Source organism: Rosa chinensis, chromosome 5, assembly GCF_002994745.2.
Source record: "Rosa chinensis cultivar Old Blush chromosome 5, RchiOBHm-V2, whole genome shotgun sequence".
Lineage (NCBI taxonomy): Eukaryota > Viridiplantae > Streptophyta > Magnoliopsida > Rosales > Rosaceae > Rosa > Rosa chinensis.
Window position 1 is genome coordinate 46750707 of NC_037092.1, and position 8430 is coordinate 46759136.

The 8430-nt window shown below is 36.5% G+C and overlaps 1 long non-coding RNA gene across 1 annotated transcript; it reads left to right on the top strand.

The window, feature by feature from the left end:
* The first annotated feature begins 6269 nt into the window (after nt 1-6269).
* On the top strand, nt 6270-8073 carry LOC112167213. The gene is made up of 3 exons (XR_005800849.1): nt 6270-6526; nt 6642-7306; nt 7401-8073. It is a non-coding gene; the product is annotated as an uncharacterized LOC112167213 (long non-coding RNA).
* Nucleotides 8074-8430: the final 357 nt, after the last annotated feature.

Genomic DNA, 8430 nt, shown 5'->3' on the forward strand with positions numbered 1-8430 from the left:
ACTAGTCACCGGAGGCCGGCAAGGTGGAGGATGACTTCTCCCTCTAAGTGAAAAAGAAGGAGAGGGCAAAAAAGTCTCAAAAAAAAAAAAAAAAAAAAAAAAAGAATTAATTGGGTAAAGGGGAAATAATCCCTTAGAGTGTTTTGGGTAAATGGGGTTAAAAAACAGTTGGTGGAGCAAGTGGACAATTTTTAACCTAAAATCGGGTAAATGATCATTTCCCCTTATAATAAATGTTGATGAAAATTTTTATGTTGGCTTTGACAAGTGACCACAGAGTGTCAAACTCATTAGTTTATTAGTTACATTTACTTACTGTGCGTTGCTTCTTTTTTTTTTATGTTTCTTTTTTTCTCCTTTTTTTGGAATGACAAAGCATGTAATTTGGAAGCTAAAAAAGTAAACAGGAGGTATAGCTAAAAAAATGTATAACCAAAAACTCAATTCATAAACGTCATCCAAATTTTATGTACCGCTACCGCAAACCCATCATCTTCAAGAATTTCATCTTTTTGCTTCTTTGCTAGTCACCTCCAACAATTCAAAGCCAAGGTCAAGCAGTCGAGCTTCAAAAGAGATAGAAATGTTGATTTATTTTTTTATTATTTTATTATTATTAACATTTTATCCAATTTTGTCCGATAAATAAAAGATGAGAGTGAGGGTATCTCGCCACTGCCATCAAGCATAAAGTTCCTAACAATTATACTACGGATTATAGGAGCGAGTGTAATCAACAATGGTTTTTCCTGGTTCGGCCAGGAGAATACTACAGTACAGTGTACAACCTCTTGTTTTGCGTCTTGGGTTGCTGGAGACTTGTGAGACCCAACCATCATTTGGTTTTTGTTTTAGTAAAGACAGAGAATAAGAAATGAGGTGGTGAATATATGGGATTGGACGAGATTGGACATCATTATCTAGTCTAATCCATATATAGAGGTCGGCTTCAGTACTTAATTTTCATATTAAAGATAGTTTTACGTACATATGAGAAATCTTAATTGGGGTGGATCGAGGATGTGGAGTTATGACTGCTTTAGTGGTCGATGAAGTGGAATGCATATGCAGCTGGCTTTTTACCAACCATACGGATATACAAACCCTAAAGTGCCATGTATTTGATCTCTCAGCTACCTTTTCATGCAGGATCCAGAAGCAGCAGTACTACTTTCAACTTGGATAGATATATAGTTTCAGATGGATCATATATACTCCCATGTGGGTTTGTTTTCCTTATCGACCAAGTTTGGCTTTTCGATCATTGGAACTTGAATTCATGCATGCTACTTTAACTTGATTAGTCTTCCTTTAACTGGATCCAGACCTGCTGCCCTTTTTTCAACGCTCTCTCATTTTCTTAATAGCTCATCAGAGTTTTCTTCAACCTAATTACCTAAGCCTCACATTCTCTCCCACTTTAGTTCCCAAAAAAGAGATCGGCCAGGAAGGCTGCATGTGTTCTGTTTTGTGCATAAGACAAACAGACAAAAAGACAGGCCGGTGTTTGTGATGGAATACAACGCCATCCTCTCCACGTCAGAATCTCAAAAGAAATGGGTCCTCATCATCCAAGATGACTCGGATTTCAAATACAATTTGCACCCCACCATGTGAAACCCATGCCACTGATTTGTAATCAGGTGAAGAATCTCCATGGACCCGCAGTTTAATCATCTATAATGCATGTGACATGCACAAACACAGTCATCACATAAAAATTAAGTTAATTTCGAATTTTTCAAATTATTTGTTCGAGCCATCTTCATCTAAATGACAGTTTTTAAAGAAATGTGAGGGACAAGTGAATCTAGCAACTGAACAGACATGCACAGTTTTAAATTATTATTATTTTAATTTTTAATTTAATACATATAATTGAGATACATTTATCTCTTACAATCAGTTAAAACTATTTCTTAAATGTGCAATCATGCTATTTGTTTTATTTGTTGGGGCCGGTAAACTCTAAACAAATCGATATATGGGGTAACTTTCTTGCATATATATAATGCCACGTAAATATGCGATCGACTAAATATGCATACGAGATTGGACATCATTATCTAGTCTAATCCACCTATGTTCCCTTTCTGTTGCTTCCAGCTTAAGGCTAATAACTTCTTGTTGTGCAAGATTCACAGCCTCTACTTGAAGCTCGTATGCAGCTCTTAGTTCTTTAACTTCCCTAGATACAGGCCTCTCTTGAGTCACAATACCAGGCACATCTGACCAATTGATTCCCACTCCAAAACCTCTGTTTCATTCTTCTTTTTAGATTCTAAGACCTAATCAGGTGAAACCATAACATTGAACTGTAATATTTTTATGTTAATTAATCCTTAATCCATATCTGCGATCAAGTTCTAGACCAAAGAACAAATACATTCAATGCATGAGAAATGGTTTGTTACTTGATAAGAGTATATCTTTAAATGCACATGCAACATCGTGAAATTTTACCCCTTTAAATTGATCAATAACCAAATATTGAGCATTTTTTATAACATCTTAACCAAGAATTTTGCAATTGATAATGGTCAAGATAGAGATACTTTCCTATACACATATCTTAATACTTTATTCATCAAGTAATTCAAATTTCCAGTTATTCATAACCTTACTAATCCTTCATTAGTAGCTCGCCATAAACCCCCAAATGAAAAGAAGGTAGTCATAGAACCAATTATTTGAAAAATCCTATCAATTTAAAGACTAATTCCTAGCTGCTAGTATCATTATTTGTATATGCAAAACCCTTTCTCATGCAACCTTTTAGCTAAGCTAATACTGATTTAAACACAAGCAAAGCTTTAAAACATACTTTGAATGCAACTTATAGAACAAACCCACCAACAGCCCAATGCGCAAAACCAAAGGAGTACATGTAAAATATTGAAAACCAATATTTAGCTTTATCATTCTTGCGCAATACTCACATATTCAAAACTGACTTGAGCAAAGCTCTTTGATCCACATGTGTGACTAACTTGACACTCTCGCCTATTCCGTTTTGCTTTGACCGAACGTTCCTATGTCATGCAATTGAATAACAAATTATCAATAATTAGTTCATTGATTTGTTCAAGTATCAAGTTGTAAACAGTTTTACTTTTATAAGGAACATCATCTGTCATATTTTATACTCATGTATAGTAGGTTTCATTACCTGATTGTGTGGGAGGTCACCAGCAAGTTCCATTGATGCACATTCACACGCAAGTCTCCACAAGAAAACCTTTGCTCAGTCCCAATAAATGGAGTATACCATTTCTTCTTAAGTTCACTCTTATAATGCTTCCACCTATCATTCAACTTTATCTCAACTACATGCCTAATATTAGGCTCCTTCGACAGTGTGATAGGGTCATTCCAATCAATAGTCCCCTACCACAATAATTTCAAACCTTAGTACATATGCCAACAAATCAAGTGCAATGCTTATGTTAAAACAAGAAAGTAGCATTGCTCTATGACAAAAACAAATAGAGAATCCAATAAGAATATTACGAAGTATAAAAGTAACACTTCACTTTCTATTTTTAGTGTTTGGTGAGTCTGATCAAATAGCAAATCTTAAATATGTATTGTATTATTTATGAACAAGCTACATAATATATGACAATGAAAATACTCTAAAAGGTTCTAAAATTTTACCCTTATATTATCTATGTTGGCACCAGCATGGAATGCTCTCCAATCCTTTGTATTGAAGGGAAACATGGAAGATTCCTGAGCGATCATTCCCAAGAAATGGGAAAACCTTGCCACAGTGGCTGCTGGTTCCACTGGCTGCCCATTGTTATTAAATCCCATCCTCTCTGGTATTCCATTCCTTGCCCACTTTGCTCAGTTATGACCTCTTGACTCCACTGGTCTGCGCATCCTAGTCATATTGACAGGAAGAGCAGCCATTGATTCCACAGCACTTGGAACAAGATCATGCTCAGTTTGCTCCTCAAAATGCTCTTCATTGAGATCGAGGTCCATTGGTCCCTGGTAATGGACCAACGGCGCAAGCTCTCATTGAGTGTCAAAGTCTGCACCTAGTGACATAACTAGGTGACCTTCAATCCCATCCAAGCAGGGAGCACTCATCTACCGCAAAAAGTTGGAGAAATTCAATTTCGATCACAAATAATAATACAAATTTGTGTCTACAAAATTCAAACGTAGACATAAACAACTAGCAACAAATAATAGAAGCTAAATGAAAAAAAAAAAAAAAAAAAACAAGAACAAGTTAAGTTCAAACTTTTTTTTATCTTAACTGATTTAGTTTGCCTTAGGAAAACAAAAGAAGGATGACAAAGAACACCACCGGTTTCAGAATAATAGAATTTGATCAACCCATCAAATTCACTATTTGTTTTTATCTTTTTATTTGTAATAAATTTTTGTTTAACATGAATTTTCATTCAAGACTGCAGAAAACAGAGTAGGCATATACAGCAGTAACAGAACCAACAGAAAGGATACAACATTTAGTAAACGTACTCTAAACTAGATTCCTACAAAAAAGCCACAACACAATTACAATGACTCTCGATACTTAACCATGACCTACCCTTCCGATGTGGCCAGCCGTTCCCTTTCCACTCATCATCTTCGAAAACATAACTGCAATATTCATAAATAAAGATTGTATGAGAAGGAGAGAGATTGCTATTGCTCATGATCGAGGAGATTATCCAAGGATTTGCCATTGTATTCGCCTTTATCTCCTTCCAGTATCAGTCGTTTGTGGACTCTTCAATCAAAGTATTGTGCATATGCTACAATTAAGGATCTTAATTTTATATTAGTAACGTGGACGTAATTAAATATCAATTTTTTGGGAAACAACACTTAATTAGGGCAACTTTCCCTCCTATTGGTATTGGGTAAGAGGGCGCAATTTTAAAGTTAATATTGGTTTTAAAAATTTAAGGCTAATTAAGTGTATTCAAAGGATTATCGTCGGATTAAAAGGTTTTCAAAGGAATTAGGCTAAATTTTGATTTTCAAATTATTTTATACCTTCTACGACACACTATTCAATGAATATTAGGAGTTAATTTAGAGTATTCAGTGGGATGTGTAATCCGAGATAGTGATGGCAGCTTTGTAGCTGGACAGGCTCGGCCATATGCCCTTCTCACTTCTCAATTTCATGCTGAATTACTAGCTTTGCGAGATGGACTCCTTCTAGCTCAAACACTGCAGCAAGATGAGGTAAATTTTGAAAGTGACTGCACACTTTTGGTACAAGCTCTCCAGTCTCCAACTTATGACCTTTCTATCATGCATATATTGATTGGGGAAGTCAGAACTTTGTTACAAACCCATCCTGGGTTTAATCTTACTCATGTAAACAGAGAAGCAAATGTAGTTGCACATTTGCTTGCTTCTCATGCGTTGAGAACTAGTGATAGTCAAATATGGTTTGTAACAGCTCCTGAAATTATAAGGGATGTCATTCGAAACGATGTAATCATGAAAGCTATTTTCAAAAAAAAAAAAAAAGTTCCCGCCCACTATTCCCTCCCATTAATTCTAATTCTAATTGGGCCTTAATTCCCTCCCACTAAAGACAACCCTGTTTCACTTACAAAAAAAAAACCACTCAACCTCACTCAGTCTTTATCCATTTTGCATAGACTGTAATGACCTTGCCAAACATATCACAAGACACATAGTGGCACAAATAATTAAGCTTCCAAAAGAATTTCTAATCCCTACAAATGTGCAGATAGAGAGAGTTGCAATTCAAGCTTGACATTGTAATAAAGGTTATCAATATTGGTAAGGCTTTGGTCTCATTTATAAGAGGTCAGGAGTTCGAACCCCATCAAGGGTGGGAATGGGGTGGGGCTTTTTTTTTAAAAAAAAAAAAAGGTTATCAATATTGGAAATTATCTTATTGAATAAACTAAACTAAACTAATCCATATATCTAATTCATGTTATATATGTTCTGTTCAGATTGATGAACAGATTGATTGGTGTAACAAATAAGTGCTAAATGGATAAATCATACGAGCGAGCATACCTTTTGTAGAGATTATCCATGGTATTTTTTTTTGTTTTTCACCGAAAGGGCCGGTGCAGCTGAGGGTGTGTGCGCTCTTCTATTGCAGAAAGGTCATGGGAAGAGTAGAGGCACAGATAGAGAGAGTTGTTTTTTTATTTGTAGTTTACAGATATAATTGAGATATTATACTAAGAATCTGGAATAAATAAAGGGTTACGATGACAAGTCAACATTGTCAAGACGGCTGTGATATGATTTTAGACGGTGGTGGGTGTTTTTAATGGAGAGTGCGGTTAGATTGAAGCCTTAAGTCATAGCCACACCAGCGCCGGCCTTGACCACGTTGACTTGGCTGAGTGCCGTCGCCAAAGCCGGTAAAGCCTTTGCTGAGGACGCTGCTGTGGGGCTGTTCATTCATACAATAATGAGAGGAAAGAATTCGGCTTCGAATCGGTATGTTAGGGATGTGCTCTGGGCTACCAGTACCAGAGGAGACTATCCTCGCGGTTCTAAGGTTAGCCATTCTAGCTCCTTTAGTTGTCAGAATGAAATATATCTATTTATATTGAAACTTTGATTGAATGATGAAATGAGAAATTTATAGGGGTTATGATGATTGCAAATTTCAGATTGGAGGAAAGAAGGTTGGTATTGTTGGGTTGGGCAACATTGGGGCACAAAGATTGGAGGCATTTGGTCTTGTACAATTCGAGGAGCGAAAAGCCGTCTTTGTCGTACCAATTCTATTCCAATGTGTGTGAGCTTGCAGCATACAGTGATACCCGGCCTCATCATCTGTTGTGCATTGACAGAGAGCAAACCCACCACATGATCAACAAGGAACTTGTCTCTGCGTTGGGAAGACAGGGCGTGATTGTTAATCTAGGGTGTGGAGCCATTATTGATGAGAAGGAAATAGTGCAGTGTTTGGTGCGAGAGGAGAGATAGTGGATGCTGGCTCGGATGTGTTTGAGAATGAGCCTGATGTTCCTAAACAGCTCTTTGCATTGCATCATATGTACTGTACGTCACTGCAGCAAGCTGTTCTTACACATGAAGCTTTTGTGGGTTTGGCTGCATTAGTAACAGGGAATTTGGAAGCATTCTTCTCAAACAACCGTTGCACATGAAGCATTCTTCTCAAGCATTCTTCTTACACATGAAGCATGTTGAAATGGGTACCGATCTCATTGATCATTTGACTCCAGAGGAGAAGGATCTTCTCTCAAGATTGAACCCTGAAATAGCAGATCTTAAAGTGAAGCTTATTACATGCAAGGCGGATCGAACTGAAGTAAGCTGTACGTAGCACTCACTGTCCGTGTGTTTTTATGTGCAAGTTCATTCTAATGTCTCCTGATGTGCATTTATTTTCTCAATACTGATAGACTGAAGCAAGAAAGACAAAGCTTGAGACTAATTTAACTACGAACCTTAAGAGGCGAAAGCAAGAACTAGAGGCAATAATATCTTCCGTGAAAACTGATAATTTGCATGGTGAAGATGAAATAAAGATTCGGGAACTGAATGATGCTAGATTATTGGTTGAAGATGCAACGGAGCAGCTCAGAATTGCCATTTTTAAAAGTTGTTTTCATGCTCCTGTTTGTTAACATATGACTTTTGCTCATCAGGAGTTTCTGAAAGTATTGATGGTCAGTCGAGGCAATTGGGGAAAACTAAGGATGAAAAGACCAAGTTGAAGGTAGTCCTTCAGAAACATGTTAGATTGTAAGTGAATGCTTTATCTTCTAAGATGACCACTTATGAATGCAGAACCTGGAAGACAACTATGAGAGGACACTTCAGGATGAAGCCAAACAGCTGGAGCAGCTACTGAGTAAAAGAAATATGTATCCTGCTAAACAAGAAGAGTACTCAAAGGAAGTCAGAGAACTGGGTGCATTGTCATCGGATGCTTTTGAAACGTATTACTTATGTTCATACTTTGAATTATCTTCTAGCTACATATTGTATGTATATTGCCAAATTCATTAGAACTCATGCCAAAGCTTCTAGAAGGCTTTGTCCTATTAACGTTCATATACATACTATATTATATTCCATGCAAAATCAGAATCGGTGGCTATGCAATAGTGTGAAAAATAGCTAAAGTCCTAACTTGTTCATTCTGTCAGTCTTGAAGCAATGGTTTATAGTAAGAATGCTATTCCTTTTTCACACCATTAACAGTGACATAGGGATTAAACAATTAATTTCTTGTATGTAATGTATATATTAGACACTGAGGATCAGTTAGAGGAAAAAATCTCTCACCAATGTTTTATATCAGTGTTAAATTATTCATTTTTGAACTGATGACTTTTTTGTGGCTAAAAAAAGGGTGCTAATGGGGAAATTTCTAATAGTGAATATTTAACAAAATGAGGATATGGCAAACACCAATTACTCAAGAAA